Source organism: Eublepharis macularius, chromosome 6, assembly GCF_028583425.1.
Source record: "Eublepharis macularius isolate TG4126 chromosome 6, MPM_Emac_v1.0, whole genome shotgun sequence".
In the NCBI taxonomy this organism is placed as follows: domain Eukaryota; kingdom Metazoa; phylum Chordata; class Lepidosauria; order Squamata; family Eublepharidae; genus Eublepharis; species Eublepharis macularius.
Window position 1 is genome coordinate 147,326 of NC_072795.1, and position 18,513 is coordinate 165,838.

An 18,513-nucleotide genomic window follows, 5' to 3' on the forward strand; every position below is an offset into this window, starting at 1 on the left:
GTCCTTGCAAACTAAAACTTTCCCCCCTAAAATCCTGCCTTCAGTATGTTTTTAGTGTGTGCAAATCCCCTATGTGTGTGTGGGGGGGATAATTGCAGCCTGGCAGGACTGAGGGAAGGACACTAACCACTGTAGCACAGTGCCTCTCTGTTACACCACGCGTGGGGGAAGCCCTTTTGCAGTGATCTTTTTCATGCTGAATGCTAGTAGAGCAGTGAGAAAATTTTGAATGCGTCTTTGGACGCTAACCATTATACAAACCTGCCTCCTCATTAAGCCATGAGTGGAGGGAGCGTTTATTGATGCTGCTTTTCTTCCAGAATGCTAGAACAGCAGAGAGTTAAGTTCCCGTGTGTCCTTGCACACTAAAACTGTCCCTCCTACAATCCTGCCTGCAACAAGTTTGTAGTATGTCCACTTCCCCTATTGGTGGTGGTGGGGGGCGATTTGTAGCCTGGCAGTACTGAGGGAAGGACACTAACCACTGTACCACACTGCCTCTCTGTTATGCCATGAGTGGGAGAAGCCTTTGTGCAATGTTCTTTTTCAAGCAGAATGCTGGTAGAACAGTGAGAATTTTCAGTGTGTCCTTGGACACTAACCACTATACCGCCCTGCCTCTTCTTTAAGCCATGAGTGGAGGGAGCATTTATAAATGCTGCTTTTTTGGCAGATTGTTAGAGCAGCAGTGAGTAAAGTTTAAGTTCACCGATGATCTAGAATTCTGCAAGAAAAGCAGCATTAATAAATGCTCCCTCCACTCAGGGCTCCATGAAGAGGCAGTGTGGTATAGTGGTTAGTGTCCAAGGTGACACTGAACATTTTCTCACTGCTCTACTAGCATTCTGCATGAAAAAGAGCATCGCAAAAAGGCTTTTCGCGCTCAGGGCATAACAGAGAGGCAGTGTAGTACAGTGGTTAGTGTCCTTCCCTCAGTTCTGCCACGGTGCAATTCTCTCCCCTCCCATAGTGGGTTTGGACATACTGAAAACTTACTGCAGGCAGGATTGTGGGAGGGACAGTGAGGGATGGACACTAACCACTGTACCACACTGCCTCTCTCTTATGCCATGAGCGGGAGAAGCCTTTTTGCAATGCTTCTTTTTCATGCTGAATGCTAGTAGAGCAGTGAGAGACAGTTTTAGTGTGCAGGGGCACACTGAAACTTATCTCACTGCTGCTCTAGCAATCTGTAAGAGAGGCAGCATTAATCAGTGCTCCCTCCACTCATGAGTATGCCTTTGGACGCACTCAGAACATATTGCAGGCAAAACTTTGTGAAGAGGCAGGATAGTGTCCAGGGAAACACTGAACACTCTCTCACTGCTCTATTTGCATTCTGCGCAAAAAAGAGCATTGCAAAAAGACTCATGGCATAACAGAGAGGCAGTGTAGTACAGTGGTTAGTGTCCTTCCCTCAGTTCTGCCACGGTGCAATTCTCTCCCCTCCCATAGTGGGTTTGGACATACTGAAAACTTACTGCAGGCAGGATTGTGGGAGGGACAGTGAGGGAAGGACACTAACCACTGTACCACACTGCCTGTCTCTTATGCCATGAGCGGGAGAAGCCTTTTTGCAATGCTTCTTTTTCATGCTGAATGCTAGTAGAGCAGTGAGAGACAGTTTTAGTGTGCAGGGACACCCTGAAACTTATCTCACTGCTGCTCTAGCAATCTGTAAGAGAGGCAGCATTAATCAGTGCTCCCTCCACTCATGAATATGCCTTTTTACACACTGAGAACATATTGCAGGCAAAACTTTGTGAAGAGGCAGGTTAGTGTCCAGGGAGACACTGAACACTCTCTCACTGCTCTATTAGCATTCTGCGCGAAAAAGAGCATTGCAAAAAGACTCATGGCATAACAGAGAGGCAGTGTAGTACAGTGGTTAGTGTCCTTCCCTCAGTTCTGCCACGGTGCAATTCTCTCCCCTCCCATAGTGGGTTTGGACATACTGAAAACTTACTGCAGGCAGGATTTCGGGAGGGACAGTGAGGGAAGGGCACTAACCACTGTACCACACTGCCTCTCTCCTATGCCATGAGCGGGAGAAGCCTTTTTGCAATGCTTCTTTTTCATGCTGAATGCTAGTAGAGCAGTGAGAGACAGTTTTAGTGTGCAGGGACACCCTGAAACTTATCTCACTGCTGCTCTAGCAATCTGTAAGAGAGGCAGCATTAATCAGTGCTCCCTCCACTCATGAGTATGCCTTTGGACGCACTCAGAACTTATTGCAGGCAAAACTTTGTGAAGAGGCAGGTTACTGTCCAGGGAGACACTGAACACTCTCTCACTGCTCTATTAGCATTCTGCGCGAAAAAGAGCATTGCAAAAAGACTCATGGCATAACAGAGAGGCAGTGTACTACAGTGGTTAGTGTCCTTCCCTCAGTTCTGCCACGGTGCAATTCTCTCCCCTCCCATAGTGGGTTTGGACATACTGAAAACTTACTGCACGCAGGATTGTGGGAGGGACAGTGAGGGATGGACACTAACCACTCTACCACACTACTTCTCTCTTATGCCATGAGCGGGAGAAACCTTTTTGCAATGCTTCTTTTTCATGCTGAATGCTAGTAGAGCAGTGAGAGACAGTTTTAGTGTGCAGGGACACCCTGAAACTTATGTCACTGCTGCTCTAGCAATCTGTAAGAGAGGCAGCATTAATCAGTGCTCCCTCCACTCATGAGTATGCCTTTGGACGCACTCAGAACATATTGCAGGCAAAACTTTGTGAAGAGGCAGGTTAGTGTCGAGGGAGACACTGAACACTCTCTCACTGCTCTATTAGCATTCTGCGCGAAAAAGAGCATTGCAAAAAGACTCATGGCATAACAGAGAGGCAGTGTAGTACAGTGGTTAGTGTCCTTCCCACAGTTCTGCCACGGTGCAATTCTCTCCCCTCCCATAGTGGGTTTGGACATACTGAAAACTTACTGCAGGCAGGATTGTGGGAGGGACAGTGAGGGAAGGACACTAACCACTGTACCACACTGCCTGTCTCTTATGCCTTGAGCCGGAGAAGCCTTTTTGCAATGCTCCTTTTTCATGCTGAATGCTAGTAGAGCAGTGGGAGACAGTTTTAGTGTGCAGGGGCACACTGAAACTTATCTCACTGCTGCTCTAGCTATCTGTAAGAGAGGCAGCATTAATCAGTGCTCCCTCCACTCATGAGTATGCCTTTGGACGCACTCAGAACATATTGCAGGCAAAACTTTGTGAAGAGGCAGGTTAGTGTCAAGGGAGACACTGAACACTCTCTCACTGCTCTATTTGCATTCTGCGCAAAAAAGAGAATTGCAAAAAGACTCATGGCATAACAGAGAGGCAGTGTAGTACAGTTGTTAGTGTACTTCCCTCAGTTCTGCCACGGTGCAATTCTCTCCCCTCCCATAGTGGGTTTGGACATACTGAAAACTTACTGCAGGCAGGATTGTGGGAGGGACAGTGAAGGAAGGGCACTAACCACTGTACCACACTGCCTGTCTCTTATGCCACGAGCGGGAGAAGCCTTTTTGCAATGCTTCTTTTTCATGCTGAATGCTAGTAGAGCAGTGAGAGACAGTTTTAGTGTGCAGGGGCACACTGAAACATATCTCACTGCTGCTCTAGCAATCTGTAAGAGAGGCAGCATTAATCGGTGCTCCCTCCACTCATGAGTATGCCTTTGGACGCACTCAGAACATATTGCAGGCAAAACTTTGTGAAAAGGCAGGTTAGTGTCCAGGGAGACACTGAACACTCTCTCACTGCTCTATTAGCATTCTGCGCGAAAAAGAGCATTGCAAAAAGACTCATGGCATAACAGAGAGGCAGTGTAGTACAGTGGTTAGTGTCCTTCCCTCAGTTCTGCCACGGTGCAATTCTCTCCCCTCCCATAATGGGTTTGGACATACTGAAAACTTACTGCAGGCAGGATTGTGGGAGGGACAGTGAGGGAAGGACACTAACCACTGTACCACACTGCCTGTCTCTTATGCCATGAGCGGGAGAAGCCTTTTTGCAATGCTCCTTTTTCATGCTGAATGCTAGTAGAGCAGTGGGAGACAGTTTTAGTGTGCAGGGGCACACTGAAACTTATCTCACTGCTGCTCTAGCTATCTGTAAGAGAGGCAGCATTAATCAGTGCTCCCTCCACTCATGAGTATGCCTTTGGACGCACTCAGAACATATTGCAGGCAAAACTTTGTGAAGAGGCAGGTTAGTGTCGAGGGAGACACTGAACACTCTCTCACTGCTCTATTAGCATTCTGCGCGAAAAAGAGCATTGCAAAAAGACTCATGGCATAACAGAGAGGCAGTGTAGTACAGTGGTTAGTGTCCTTCCCACAGTTCTGCCACGGTGCAATTCTCTCCCCTCCCATAGTGGGTTTGGACATACTGAAAACTTACTGCAGGCAGGATTGTGGGAGGGACAGTGAGGGAAGGACACTAACCACTGTACCACACTGCCTGTCTCTTATGCCTTGAGCCGGAGAAGCCTTTTTGCAATGCTCCTTTTTCATGCTGAATGCTAGTAGAGCAGTGGGAGACAGTTTTAGTGTGCAGGGGCACACTGAAACTTATCTCACTGCTGCTCTAGCTATCTGTAAGAGAGGCAGCATTAATCAGTGCTCCCTCCACTCATGAGTATGCCTTTGGACGCACTCAGAACATATTGCAGGCAAAACTTTGTGAAGAGGCAGGTTAGTGTCGAGGGAGACACTGAACACTCTCTCACTGCTCTATTTGCATTCTGCGCAAAAAAGAGAATTGCAAAAAGACTCATGGCATAACAGAGAGGCAGTGTAGTACAGTTGTTAGTGTACTTCCCTCAGTTCTGCCACGGTGCAATTCTCTCCCCTCCCATAGTGGGTTTGGACATACTGAAAACTTACTGCAGGCAGGATTGTGGGAGGGACAGTGAAGGAAGGGCACTAACCACTGTACCACACTGCCTGTCTCTTATGCCACGAGCGGGAGAAGCCTTTTTGCAATGCTTCTTTTTCATGCTGAATGCTAGTAGAGCAGTGAGAGACAGTTTTAGTGTGCAGGGGCACACTGAAACATATCTCACTGCTGCTCTAGCAATCTGTAAGAGAGGCAGCATTAATCGGTGCTCCCTCCACTCATGAGTATGCCTTTGGACGCACTCAGAACATATTGCAGGCAAAACTTTGTGAAAAGGCAGGTTAGTGTCCAGGGAGACACTGAACACTCTCTCACTGCTCTATTAGCATTCTGCGCGAAAAAGAGCATTGCAAAAAGACTCATGGCATAACAGAGAGGCAGTGTAGTACAGTGGTTAGTGTCCTTCCCTCAGTTCTGCCACGGTGCAATTCTCTCCCCTCCCATAATGGGTTTGGACATACTGAAAACTTACTGCAGGCAGGATTGTGGGAGGGACAGTGAGGGAAGGACACTAACCACTGTACCACACTGCCTGTCTCTTATGCCATGAGCGGGAGAAGCCTTTTTGCAATGCTTCTTTTTCATGCTGAATGCTAGTAGAGCAGTGAGAGACAGTTTTAGTGTGCAGCTGCACACTGAAACTTATCTCACTGCTGCTCTAGCAATCTGTAAGAGAGGCAGCATTAATCAGTTATCCCTCCACTCGTGAGTATGCCTTTGGACGCACTCAGAACTTATTGCAGGCAAAACTTTGTGAAGAGGCAGGTTAGTGTCCAGGGAGACACTGAACACTCTCTCACTGCTCTATTAGCATTCTGCGCGAAAAAGAGCATTGCAAAAAGACTCATGGCATAACAGAGAGGCAGTGTAGTACAGTGGTTAGTGTCCTTCCCTCAGTTCAGCCACGGTGCAATTCTCTCCCCTCCCATAGTGGGTTTGGACATACTGAAAACTTACTGCAGGCAGGATTGTGGGAGGGACAGTGAGTGAAGGGCACTAACCACTGTACCACACTGCCTCTCTCTTATGCCATGAGCGGGAGAAGCCTTTTTGCAATGCTTCTTTTTCATGCTGAATGCTAGTAGAGCAGTGAGAGACAGTTTTAGTGTGCAGGGGCACACTGAAACTTATCTCACTGCTGCTCTAGCAATCTGTAAGAGAGGCAGCATTAATCAGTGCTCCCTCCACTCATGAATATGCCTTTTTACACACTGAGAACATATTGCAGGCAAAACTTTGTGAAGAGGCAGGTTAGTGTCCAGGGAGACACTGAACACTCTCTCACTGCTCTATTAGCATTCTGCGCGAAAAAGAGCATTGCAAAAAGACTCATGGCATAACAGAGAGGCAGTGTAGTACAGTGGTTAGTGTCCTTCCCACAGTTCTGCCACGGTGCAATTCTCTCCACTCCCATAGTGGGTTTGGACATACTGAAAACTTACTGCAGGCAGGATTGTGGGAGGGACAGTGAGGGAAGGACACTAACCACTGTACCACACTGCCTCTCTCTTATGCCATGAGCCGGAGAAGCCTTTTTGCAATGCTTCTTTTTCATGCTGAATGCTAGTAGAGCCGTGAGAGACAGTTTTAGTGTGCAGGGGCACACTGAAACTTATCTCACTGCTGCTCTAGCAATCTGTAAGAGAGGCAGCATTAATCAGTGCTCCCTCCACTCATGAGTATGCCTTTGGACGCACTCAGAACATATTGCAGGCAAAACTTTGTGATGAGGCAGGTTAGTGTCCAGGGAGACACTGAACACTCTCTCACTGCTCTATTAGCATTCTGCGCGAAAAAGAGCATTGCAAAAAGACTCATGGCATAACAGAGAGGCAGTGTAGTACAGTGGTTAGTGTCCTTCCCTCAGTTCTGCCACGGTGCAATTCTCTCCCCTCCCATAATGGGTTTGGACATACTGAAAACTTACTGCAGGCAGGATTGTGGGAGGGACAGTGAGGGAAGGACACTAACTACTGTACCACACTGCCTCTCTCTTATGCCATGAGCCGGAGAAGCCTTTTTGCAATAATTCTTTTTCATGCTGAATGCTAGTAGAGCAGTGAGAGACATTTTTAGTGTGCAGGGGCACACTGAAACTTATCTCACTGCTGCTCTAGCAATCTGTAAGAGAGGCAGCATTAATCATTGCTCCCTCCACTCATGAGTATGCCTTTGGACGCACTGAGAACATATTGCAGGCAAAACTTTGTGAAGAGGCAGGTTAGTGTCCAGGGAGACACTGAACACTCTCTCACTGCTCTATTAGCATTCTGCGCGAAAAAGAGCATTGCAAAAAGACTCATGGCATAACAGAGAGGCAGTGTAGTACAGTGGTTAGTGTCCTTCCCTCAGTTCTGCCACGGTGCAATTCTCTCCCCTCCCATAGTGGGTTTGGACATACTGAAAACTTACTGCAGGCAGGATTGTGGGAGGGACAGTGAGGGAAGTGCACTAACCACTGTACCACACTGCCTCTCTCTTATGCCATGAGCGGGAAAAGCCTTTTTGCAATGCTTCTTTTTCATGCTGAATGCTAGTAGAGCAGTGAGAGACAGTTTTAGTGTGCAGGGGCACACTGAAACTTATCTCACTGCTGCTCTAGCAATCTGTAAGAGAGGCAGCATTAATCAGTGCTCCCTCCACTCATGAATATGCCTTTTTACACACTGAGAACATATTGCAGGCAAAACTTTGTGAAGAGGCAGGTTAGTGTCCAGGGAGACACTGAACACTCTCTTACTGCTCTATTAGCATTCTGCGCGAAAAAGAGCATTGCAAAAAGACTCATGGCATAACAGAGAGGCAGTGTACTACAGTGGTTAGTGTCCTTCCCTCAGTTCTGCCACGGTGCAATTCTCTCCCCTCCCATAGTGGGTTTGGACATACTGAAAACTTACTGCAGGCAGGATTGTGGGAGGGACAGTGAGGGAAGGACACTAACCACTGTACCACACTGCCTGTCTCTTATGCCATGAGCGGGAGAAGCCTTTTTGCAATGCTTCTTTTTCATGCTGAATGCTAGTAGAGCCGTGAGAGACAGTTTTAGTGTGCAGGGGCACACTGAAACTTATCTCACTGCTGCTCTAGCAATCTGTAAGAGAGGCAGCATTAATCAATGCTCCCTCCACTCATGAGTATGCCTTTGGACACCCTCCGAACTTATTGCAGGCAAAACTTTGTGAAAAGGCAGGGTGGTATATTGGTTAGTGTCCAAGGAGACACTGAACACTCTCTCACTGCTCTATTATCATTCTGCATTAGTGTCTGTCCTGGGACACTAATATACCACACTTCTTCTTCACGCAGGCATGAGTGGAGGGAGCATTTACTAATGCTGCTTTTTTGGCAGATTGTTAGAGCAGCAGTGAGTTAAGTTTAAGTTCACCGATGTTCTAGAATTCTGCAAGAAAAGCAGCATTAATAAATGCTCCCTCCACTCAGGGCTCCATGAAGAGGCAGTGTGGTATAGTGGTTAGTGTCCAAGGTGACACTGAACATTTTCTCACTGCTCTAACTAACCACTAGACCACCCTGCCTCCTCTTTAAGCCATGAGTGGAGGGAGCATTTATAAATGCTGCTTTTCTTTCAGAATGCTAGAACAGCAGTGAGTTAAGGTTCCTTGTTTCCTTGCAAACTAAAACTTTCTCTCCTAAAATCCTGCCTTCAGTATGTTTTTAGTGTGTGCACATCCCCTGTGTGTGTGTGGGGGGGGGATAAATGCAGCCTGGCAGGACTGAGGGAAGGACACTAACCACTGTACGACACTGACTCTCTGTTATGCCATGAGCAGGAAAATTCTTTTTGTAATGCTCTTTTTCATGCAGAACACTGAGAAAATTTTCAATGTGTCCTTGGACGCTAACCATTATATCAAGCTGCCTCCTCATTCAGCCATTAATGGAGGAAGAATTTCTTAGTGCTGCTTTTCTTCCAGAATGCTAGAACAGCAGAGAGTTTAAGTTCCCGTGTGTCCTTGCACACTAAAACTGTCCCTCCTACAATCCTGCCTGCAACAAGTTTGTAGTATGTCCAAAGCTCCTGTGTGTGTGTGGGGGGGGGGAGATTTGCAGCCTGGCAGAACTGAGGGAAGGACACTAACCACTGTACAACACTACCTTTCTGTTATGCCATGGGTGGAAAAGTTTTTTTGCATGCAGAATGCTAGTAGAACTGTGAGAGAATTTTCAACGTTTCCTTGGACAATAACCACTATACAACCCTGCCTCTTCATTAAGCCATGAGTGGAGGGAGAATTTATTAATGCAATAAGTTTTTATTATGTCCAAAGCCCCTGTGGGGGGGGGTGGCGATTTGCAGCCTGGCAGAACTGAGGAATGGGCACTAACTACTGTACCACACTGCCTCTCTGTCATGCCTTGAGTGGGAGAAGTCTTTTTGCAATGCTCTTTTTCATGCAGAATGCTAGTAGAGCAGTGAGAAAATGTTCAGTGTGTCCTATGACACTAACCACTATACCACCCTGCCTGTCCTCCATTGTCCCCGCCCCAACCTTGTCAGGTAGGTTAGGCTGAGATGGTGTGGCTGGCCCAGGAATTCCGCTTGGGAGTCCCAGATCCTAGCCTGACATGCTATTTAATGCCTCTTTGTAGTGTAAAGAAACATGATCAAAATGATGGACGTGACAGGGCTCCTTCAAAACATAGCAAATCTATTCCAGCATTCCCCCTTCCAGGGGAGGAAGGCACAGCACATACTCACACCCTCCACAGGCTTCTGAAAGTTTTTTCTAGGGTAAAATTGGGCTTGTCTAAAAATGCCAGCGATGATCTCTGGAAGTTGAGGGCAGCAGTTCCTTCAGTCTTTTGAAACAGGGCTGTGGCAAGAAGCTAAAGAGCTTTCCCAGCCCCGCACCGCACTAAACTGTCCCTTTAATTCCTGAAGCAGCAGCTGCACGTGGTTTGAGCTTTTCTCTCTCCCTGCTAGTTGGTGGGCTTAGCAGGCCCCGCCCACATCTGGAGGCAGTTTGGTTCCTCTCAGGCTCCGTAGGAGAGGAGAGGCGGGGCCTGGGCTTTCTCTGGGACGTTTGTCTCCCTGCCTTAGAGCCGTTTGCCTTTTGAATGCGGTTTGAATTGCTGGGCTACATGTGAGCCTGTCTGGAGGTAGGAGCTCAAGCACAGGGTGTGCAGGGGCAGGGCTGGAGAGGGCAGGGGTCACTTGGGACCAGGAAGAGGGGCAATGGCAGACGGATCAGTGCTGGCTCTGCAGGCTTGGGGCATCTGAAAACTCACCCCCTGGCATGGGAAGCTTTTCTCCTGCCTTTGCCTCTCTCTCATCTGGAGTGGCTACAACAGGATGGGCACTGCTCTCTCGGCAGGCTTTGGGCATCTGAAAGCTCAGCCTCCCCCTGGCATGAGAAGCCGCTCCTTACATTTCTCATAGTAAGAGGGAGAAAGGCATGTTAAGATCCTCATGCCTGCTTTCTCCTGCTCAGTTTCTCTTTTTGTGGGGCTTTACATTGTAATGTTTTCATAATCTAATACTAACTGTGTCCAATGGAGGGGGGGTGTCTCCTATTGCAGGCTGGTTTTTGCTGAAAATTGAAAAGGGGCTGATTTAAGTACATGTTCAGAGGTTGCCATGTGCACAGATTGTAATGGCTTTGTTTATTATATCTCCTAGCCACCCCCACCCCAGGTCCTTTTCCTTTGAAAAAACCTTTTGTTGTGCAGCCAAGATCTTTATTTCTGAACCAGAGGAAAATAGTGTTGGAAACCTATCATGCGGCATGGCATGGTGGCAACTCGCCTCCTTGCATTTTTCTCAGGAATGAATCTCTCCCTCCCTCCCTCCCTCCCTCTCTCTCGGCACCTCCCCATACCTCATACCGGCAGTTTCAAAGGTATTAATTTTGAAGCCAGAGACAGGCCCCCTGCAAAGAGTCTTTCGTTTTCTACACAACTCTATTCCTTTGCCTTCTTTTGTCTCCCCACTCTCACAGTCTCAGATGCCATTTCTACATGTACCTTTTTAAGCAGATTGTCCCATTTCGCTTACATTGGCAGAGAATCTATAGGAGGATATGACTCTGTCTTTAAAGGTCCTGCTTATTTTAAAATAAGCTTTACACTTGAGATCATTCCGAAGGCATTGGGGGAACATGTGAATATCACATGGGGTCACAATATTTAATAGTAAAGTGGCCGAGCCATGCGGGTAGCTTTGAGATCAGCCTGTGACTGTCCTCATGCACAGTCAACTCCTCATGCACAGTCAACTAGCCTGCAGTCCTTGTACAGCAATCCTTATAGCTTTATTTCATTTATACCCTGCCTTCCTCCCCAAGGTGTTCTCGTTGACTCTTGTTTTATCCTCACAGCAACCCTGTGAGGCAGGTTAAGCTGAGAGTGTGCCAGGCCCAAAGTCATTCAGAAAGCTTCCATGGTAGAGAGAAGATTCAAACTTGGGTCTCTCAGATCCTGTAAACGCTCTACCCCACTGGGTCTCCCGTTCTCCTGGCTTTCCACAAACTGTACGAAAGTGAATTATCTAGGAGGAGGGTTTTTCTGTGGCTATGAAGGCTGTAATGTACCCAAACGGTTCTGAGAGATACTTTGGAAAAAGGATAGGGACCGTAGACTAAAGTGCTATCCCTTGCTCTCTCTCAGAGTTGAATGGGTGTTATAAGGGATGACAGGGAAAGCAAGGAAGCCGGGAGGCATAGAAAAGAATGTCTGTTCCTTCCCTTTTTAGTTTTAAGGTCATTTCTAGAGCCTTGGTGCTACTAAGGTCCAGTCTTTACTCTCAATCCCTCCACCCTCGAGTGAGGTCAAGATCTGGGCGGGACAGGCCATTTGTCTCCTATTTCCACCTCCTCCCCAGTTTCTCTTGCTAGATAATTGAAAGGATGCTGGAGTTACTCAGTCTCTCAAGAACAGGCCTTTCTCCGTGAAATACAGATGATGTTCTTCTTTCTGTTTCCACTTTTTTGCTTGGAAGTGAACTTTGAAACTGTCTACTGCCACATAAATATTTTCATTTTAAAACTTCCAGATGGATCAGAAGAAAGAAGCTCTTGCTGTACAAGAAAAGCCTGACCTTGAAAAGAAGAGAAGAGAAGGGAAGCGGAAGCCTTGCTTCAAAGCATGGCTTTAACTCCTGCTGCTCCTACGGGTAAGAATTACAATGAACACATATCCCATAAACGTCCCTCACCCATGCACAAGTGAACCTTGAAAGTTGGGTTGTTAATTCATGCTTATTTGATATTTGTTCATAATTGATTCAACTTATCCAGCATAACTTTTCAGAATGTACTTCTAAGTTGTGCTTTAAATTTGCAGTAGATGAAATGCAGATTGTACCGTTGATCTGTAATGTTTGTTTTATTTGAGTTATCGTGTGCTCGTTTTCATGCAGAATGCTCGTAGAACAGGGAGAAAATTTTCAGTGTATCCTTGGACACTAAGCACTATAACCACTAGCCAGTTTACGACACTGCCTCTCTGTTATGCCATGAGCAGGAGAAGCCTTTTTGCAATGCTCTTTTTCATGCAGAATGCTAGTAGAGCAGTGAGAGCATGTTCAGTGTGTCCTTGGACACTATCCGTTATACCACCCAGCCTCTTCATTAAGCCATGAGTGGAGGGACCGTTTGTTAATGCTGCTTTTTTTGAATGGTCATAGATGCAGTTAGCCGTGTTAGTCTGTGGTGGCAAAATCAAAAAGAGTCCAGTAGCACCTTTAAGACTAATCAATTCTATTGTGGCATAAGCTACAATATACCTGACACCTGACGAAGAAAACTTGATATTCGAAAGCTTATGCTACAATAAAATTGGTTAGTCTTAAAGGTGCTACTGGACTCTTTTTGATTTTGCTTTTCTTGAAGAATGCCTGAACAGCATTGAGAAGTTCCCATGTGTCTTTACACACCAAAACTGTCCCTCCTACAATCCTGCCTGTAATTTTGTGTGTGTGTGGGGGGGGGGAGACTGGCAGCCTTGCAGAAATGAGGGAAGGACAGTAACCACTTGCAACACTGCCTCTCTGTTATGCCGTGAGTGGGGAAAGACTTTTTGCAGCACTCTTTTTCATGCAGAATCCTAGGACAACAGTGAGATAGTTTTCAGTGTGTACTTGGACACTAACCACTGTACCATCCTGCCCCTTCATTAATCTATGACTGGAGGGAGCATTTAATTATGCTTCTCTTGGAGAATTCTAGAGCAACAGTGAGTTAAGTTTCAGTTTGTCTTTGGACACTAACCATTATACCACCTGGACTTTTCATTAAGCCATGAGTGGAGGGAGCGTTTATTGATGCTGCTTTTCTTACTGAATGCTAGAACATCAGTGAGTTAAGTTTCCGTGTGTCCTTGCACGCTAAAACTGTCCCTCCTACAATCCTGCCTGCAATAAGTTTTTAGTGCATCCACTTCCCCTATTGGTGGTGGTGGGGGGAGATTTGTAGCCTGGCAGTACTGAGGGAAGGGCACTAACCACTGTACCACACTGCCTCTCTGTTATGCCATGAGTGGGAGAAGCCTTTTTGCAATGCTTCTTTTTCAAGCAGAATGCTGGTAGAGCAGTGAGAATATGTTCAGTGTGTCCTTGGGCACTAACCACTATACCGCCCTGCCTCTTCTTTAAGCCATGAGTGGAGGGAGGATTTATTAATGCTGCTTTTCTTGCAGATTGCTAGAGCAGCAGCGAGTTAACTTTAAGTTCACCGACGTTCAAGATCTTTTTCCACCTGCAGCACCTCTAGTGTCATCTATCTCCTGATATGTGACTGCGACCAATTTTATGTTGGCTGCACCACATGCCCCCTGCGATTACGCATCCAGGAACATACCTCTAGATGTAGAGCTCAGAATATGGCATAACAGGGGCAGTGTGGCTCATTGGTTAGTGTCCTTTCCTCAGTTCTGCAAGGGTGTGAATCTCTGCGGCCCCACACAGGGGCTTTGGACATGCTGAAAACTTACTGCAGGCAGGATTGTGGGAGGGACAGTGAGGGAAGGACACTAACCACTGTACCACACTGCCTGTCTCTTATGCCATGAGCGGGAGAAGCCTTTTTGCAATGCTTCTTTTTCATGCTGAATGCTAGTAGAGCAGTGAGAGACAGTTTTAGTGTGCAGGGGCACACTGAAACTTATCTCACTGCTGCTCTAGCAATCTGTAAGAGAGGCAGCATTAATCAGTGCTCCCTCCACTCATGAGTATGCCTTTGGACACCCTCCGAACTTATTGCAGGCCCAACTTTGTGAAGAGGCAGGGTGGTATATTGGTTAGTGTCCAAGGAGACACTGAACACTCTCTCACTGCTCTACTAGCATTCTGCATTAGTGTCTGTCCTGGGACACTAATATACCACACTTCTTCTTCATGCAGCCATGAGTGGAGGGAGCATTTACTAATGCTGCTTTTCTTCATCCCCTACTGGATGGGTAATTGCAGCCTGGCAGGACTGAGGAAGGACACCAACCACTGTACTACACTGCCTCTCTGTCATGCTATGAGCAGGAGAAGTCTATTTGGAAAGCTTTTTCATTAAGAATGCTAGTAGAAAAGTGAGAAATTTTGAAAGTGTCCTTGAACACCAACCATTATACCACCCTGCCTCTTCATTAAGCCATAAATGGAGGAAGCATTTATTAGTGTTGCTTTTCTTGCAGAATGTTAGAGCAGCAGTGAGTTAAGGTTCTGTGTGTTCTTGCGCACTAAAACTGTCCCTCCTACAATCCTGCCTGCAACAAGTTCTGAGTATATTCAAAGCCACTGTGTGTGGGGGGGCGGGCAGAGATTTACACCCTTGCAGAACTGAGGGAAGGACACTAACCAATGTAGCGCACTGGCTCTCTGTTATGCTATGCGTGGAAGAAGCCCTTTTGCAATGCTTCCTTTTCATGCAGAATGCTAGTAGAACAGTGAGAATTTTCAGCGTGTCCTTGGGCACTAACCACTAGACCACCCTGCCTCGTCTTTAAGCCATGAGTGGAGGGAGCATTTATAAATGCTGCTTTTCTTTCAGAATGCTAGAGCAGCAGTGAGTTAAGGTTCCTTGTGTCCTTGCAAACTAAAACTTTCCCCCCTAAAATCCTGCCTTCAGTATGTTTTTAGTGTGTGCAAATCCCCTATGTGTGTGTGGGGGGGATAATTGCAGCCTGGCAGGACTGAGGGAAGGACACTAACCACTGTAGCACAGTGCCTCTCTGTTACACCACGCGTGGGGGAAGCCCTTTTGCAGTGATCTTTTTCATGCTGAATGCTAGTAGAGCAGTGAGAAAATTTTGAATGCGTCTTTGGACGCTAACCATTATACAAACCTGCCTCCTCATTAAGCCATGAGTGGAGGGAGCGTTTATTGATGCTGCTTTTCTTCCAGAATGCTAGAACAGCAGAGAGTTAAGTTCCCGTGTGTCCTTGCACACTAAAACTGTCCCTCCTACAATCCTGCCTGCAACAAGTTTGTAGTATGTCCACTTCCCCTATTGGTGGTGGTGGGGGGCGATTTGTAGCCTGGCAGTACTGAGGGAAGGACACTAACCACTGTACCACACTGCCTCTCCGTTATGCCATGAGTGGGAGAAGCCTTTGTGCAATGTTCTTTTTCAAGCAGAATGCTGGTAGAACAGTGAGAATTTTCAGTGTGTCCTTGGACACTAACCACTATACCGCCCTGCCTCTTCTTTAAGCCATGAGTGGAGGGAGCATTTATAAATGCTGCTTTTTTGGCAGATTGTTAGAGCAGCAGTGAGTAAAGTTTAAGTTCACCGATGATCTAGAATTCTGCAAGAAAAGCAGCATTAATAAATGCTCCCTCCACTCAGGGCTCCATGAAGAGGCAGTGTGGTATAGTGGTTAGTGTCCAAGGTGACACTGAACATTTTCTCACTGCTCTACTAGCATTCTGCATGAAAAAGAGCATCGCAAAAAGGCTTTTCGCGCTCAGGGCATAACAGAGAGGCAGTGTAGTACAGTGGTTAGTGTCCTTCCCTCAGTTCTGCCACGGTGCAATTCTCTCCCCTCCCATAGTGGGTTTGGACATACTGAAAACTTACTGCAGGCAGGATTGTGGGAGGGACAGTGAGGGATGGACACTAACCACTGTACCACACTGCCTCTCTCTTATGCCATGAGCGGGAGAAGCCTTTTTGCAATGCTTCTTTTTCATGCTGAATGCTAGTAGAGCAGTGAGAGACAGTTTTAGTGTGCAGGGGCACACTGAAACTTATCTCACTGCTGCTCTAGCAATCTGTAAGAGAGGCAGCATTAATCAGTGCTCCCTCCACTCATGAGTATGCCTTTGGACGCACTCAGAACATATTGCAGGCAAAACTTTGTGAAGAGGCAGGATAGTGTCCAGGGAAACACTGAACACTCTCTCACTGCTCTATTTGCATTCTGCGCAAAAAAGAGCATTGCAAAAAGACTCATGGCATAACAGAGAGGCAGTGTAGTACAGTGGTTAGTGTCCTTCCCTCAGTTCTGCCACGGTGCAATTCTCTCCCCTCCCATAGTGGGTTTGGACATACTGAAAACTTACTGCAGGCAGGATTGTGGGAGGGACAGTGAGGGATGGACACTAACCACTCTACCACACTACCTCTCTCTTATGCCATGAGCGGGAGAAACCTTTTTGCAATGCTTCTTTTTCATGCTGAATGCTAGTAGAGCACTGAGAGACAGTTTTAGTGTGCAGGGACACCCTGAAACTTATCTCACTGCTGCTCTAGCAATCTGTAAGAGAGGCAGCATTAATCAGTTTTCCCTCCACTCATGAGTATGTCTTTGGACGCACTCAGAACTTATTGCAGGCAAAACTTTGTGAAGAGGCAGGTTAGTGTCCAGGGAGACACTGAACACTCTCTCACTGCTCTATTAGCATTCTGCGCGAAAAAGAGCATTGCAAAAAGACTCATGGCATAACAGAGAGGCAGTGTAGTACAGTGGTTAGTGTCCTTCCCTCAGTTCAGCCACGGTGCAATTCTCTCCCCTCCCATAGTGGGTTTGGACATACTGAAAACTTACTGCAGGCAGGATTGTGGGAGGGACAGTGAGGGAAGTGCACTAACCACTGTACCACACTGCCTCTCTCTTATGCCATGAGCGGGAAAAGCCTTTTTGCAATGCTTCTTTTTCATGCTGAATGCTAGTAGAGCAGTGAGAGACAGTTTTAGTGTGCAGGGGCACACTGAAACTTATCTCACTGCTGCTCTAGCAATCTGTAAGAGAGGCAGCATTAATCAGTGCTCCCTCCACTCATGAATATGCCTTTTTACACACTGAGAACATATTGCAGGCAAAACTTTGTGAAGAGGCAGGTTAGTGTCCAGGGAGACACTGAACACTCTCTCACTGCTCTATTAGCATTCTGCGCGAAAAAGAGCATTGCAAAAAGACTCATGGCATAACAGAGAGGCAGTGTAGTACAGTGGTTAGTGTCCTTCCCTCAGTTCAGCCACGGTGCAATTCTCTCCCCTCCCATAGTGGGTTTGGACATACTGAAAACTTACTGCAGGCAGGATTGTGGGAGGGACAGTGAGGGAATTGCACTAACCACTGTACCACACTGCCTCTCTCTTATGCCATGAGCGGGAAAAGCCTTTTTGCAATGCTTCTTTTTCATGCTGAATGCTAGTAGAGCAGTGAGAGACAGTTTTAGTGTGCAGGGGCACACTGAAACTTATCTCACTGCTGCTCTAGCAATCTGTAAGAGAGGCAGCATTAATCAGTGCTCCCTCCACTCATGAATATGCCTTTTTACACACTGAGAACATATTGCAGGCAAAACTTTGTGAAGAGGCAGGTTAGTGTCCAGGGAGACACTGAACACTCTCTCACTGCTCTATTAGCATTCTGCGCGAAAAAGAGCATTGCAAAAAGACTCATGGCATAACAGAGAGGCAGTGTAGTACAGTGGTTAGTGTCCTTCCCTCAGTTCTGCCAAGGTGCAATTCTCTCCCCTCCCATAGTGGGTTTGGACATACTGAAAACTTACTGCAGGCAGGATTGTGGGAGGGACAGTGAGGGAAGTGCACAAACCACTGTACCACACTGCCTCTCTCTTATGCCATGAGCGGGAAAAGCCTTTTTGCAATGCTTCTTTTTCATGCTGAATGCTAGTAGAGCAGTGAGAGACAGTTTTAGTGTGCAGGGGCACACTGAAACTTATCTCACTGCTGCTCTAGCAATCTGTAAGAGAGGCAGCATTAATCAGTGCTCCCTCCACTCATGAATATGCCTTTTTACACACTGAGAACATATTGCAGGCAAAACTTTGTGAAGAGGCAGGTTAGTGTCCAGGGAGACACTGAACACTCTCTCACTGCTCTATTAGCATTCTGCGCGACACTGACTCTCTGTTATGCCATGAGCAGGAAAATTCTTTTTGTAATGCTCTTTTTCATGCACTGAGAAAATTTTCAATGTGTCCTTGGACGCTAACCATTATATCAAGCTGCCTCCTCATTCAGCCATTAATGGAGGAAGAATTTCTTAGTGCTGCTTTTCTTCCAGAATGCTAGAACAGCAGAGAGTTTAAGTTCCCGTGTGTCCTTGCACACTAAAACTGTCCCTCCTACAATCCTGCCTGCAACAAGTTTGTAGTATGTCCAAAGCTCCTGTGTGTGGGGGGGGGGGGAGATTTGCAGCCTG